Consider the following 2,275-nt stretch of genomic DNA (forward strand, 5'->3'; position numbering starts at 1 on the left):
TCTATTCAAACGCGCGTAGCAGAATATCGGACTTCTATCGCGTTTACATGGACACGCGCGCGCAGGCGCGAGCCGAGCTCAGGATCACATGTCTGACAGGCGGGTGCCGCAGATCGGCGCGCGGGCTACATGTTTGAGGTTTGGAGCTTGTGGAGTTCTGGTTAGGAACAGTCAGCACGTCAAAAAACGTATTCCTCGACATCATATCTGTCTCTCATTCATTCTGAGAGAGACATCCACAGACGGAGCTGGTAGCCCCTTCGACACGCGGCGCGGCGACAGAAACACATTTTTTGACGAGCCGCGAGCAGCAAATTCCCCGCGCGGGGTCCTGCAAATCGCGCTTGGTGCTTCATGGCTCCTCCTCTGTCATTCATTCCTTCCTCCAGTCTCCTCCGCCCAGCTGACTGGAGGAAGGAATGAATGATAGACAGAGGCACTGGACAGACCGCCGATGTCCCGCCTCCAGAGTCATATACCTCACTGTGATTGGTTCATTCAGCTCTGCACATAACAACTGTCATTCATATCAGCCTTGCGGGCCGCACAAACAGTAATCTTTCATATGAAGACGCGGGCCGCAAATCATCATCCTGCGGGCCGCAGATGGCCCGCGGGCCGCGAGTTTGAGACCCCTGTCTTAAAAAGCTATTTTTCATTTTGATCTAAAGCTTCAGTCTGAAAAATATCCTCTGGGGGGGGGGGGCGTGGCTTTTGGAGCTGAGCAGTGCTGGTCTCCCCTGGACTTCCCTCTGTTTGATTATGGTGGCTCTGTGTCTTGTTAGCGTAAATCATCACCGCTGCTCTACAAAAATGTCTAGCAGTTTCATTTTGAGCTGGATGTCAGCTCGGATGAGGAAGTTGAGAGCTCCGCGGACCAAACTTTCACTGATCCTTTCCAACTGCGGTCAAATGAGCCGCCGTTCACATTTCCATGGTCGCATCAAGAAGCTCCGTGGAGTCTGGTGGAGATTTTCCAGCGTTCTCAGTCCTGCTACCGTAAGTATTGGATGCAACTCACACCAAAAATCCAGTGATGCTGATTTGACCACAGAAATGTGAACGGAGGCTCATTTGACTGCAGTCAATGTGAAGATACCATCCTCTGTTCTCTGGAACCTGAGCTCGGCATGCTTACTGGCCTAGATAAGGGGTTTTGTGCCGAGCAGTCGTGACGTATTAACTGCACATTAATTCAAACAAAGATTTTCTGCAACAGTTGGATTGACAGATTTGAAAGGAGAAATACTCTGAAATGCAAAAGTGAAATGATTTCTTATTACATTTGTTCTCTTTGAAAAGAAAAATGGCACACATAAATCATAAAAAGTCAAAAACTTGATTTTACAATAATCTAAACTACTAAAAATAAAAGCATGCATCAGCACCTCTGTGCTGGCAAGAGAGAGGAATGGACGGACTCTGGCAATATTTTTTTGATGATAAAATCCTGCATTTTTAATGTGAGGAATAAAATTCAGCTCAGATTCTAAAAGAACGCCCAGGTTTCTAACAGAATGAGAAGGTTTAAAATTCTGAAGATGAGGTAAAATCCTCTCTCTTGTCTTTAGGACCGATGAATAAAACTTCTGTTTTGTCCTGGTTGAGCTGAAGGAAGTTCTCTGCCATCCATGACTTTATATCTAAAATACAATTAAAAAGAGTATTTAAAGGTTCAAGGTCATCAGGAGACACGGCGATGTAAAGTTGAGTATCATCAGCGTAGCTGTGAAAGTCAACGCCGTGTCTCCTGATGACATCCCCAAGAGGCAACATGTACAAGTTAAAAAGTATAGGACCTAAAATTGACGCTTGGGGAACCCCACAACTTATGTCATGGATTCTTGAGGAGCATGTATCCATACTTACATAAAAGTGACGATCTGTAAGGTAAGAATAAAACCACTTAAGAACATTTCCAGAGAGGCCCACTAGACTCCTAAGTCTATTTAATAAAATCTGGTGATCTACTGTATCAAAGGCGGCACTAAGATCCAGCAGCACCAGAACAGAAAGTTTCTGTGAGTCTAAATTTATTCTAAGATCATTAACGATCTTTAAAAGAGCCGTCTCTGTACTGTGGTTCATTCTAAAACCAGATTGATATTTTTCTAAAATATTTTTGTCATTTAAAAACTCATGAAGTTGAGTAGCGACACTTTTTTCTATAATTTTACTTAAAACGGTACGTTGGATACAGGTCTGTAGTTATCTAGAGTATTAGGATCTAAACTTCTCTTCTTCAGAAGGGGCCTCACCACCGCCGTCTTACAGG

This window comes from Oryzias melastigma, unplaced genomic scaffold (genome assembly GCF_002922805.2).
Source record: "Oryzias melastigma strain HK-1 unplaced genomic scaffold, ASM292280v2 sc00305, whole genome shotgun sequence".
NCBI classification, from domain to species: Eukaryota; Metazoa; Chordata; class Actinopteri; order Beloniformes; family Adrianichthyidae; genus Oryzias; species Oryzias melastigma.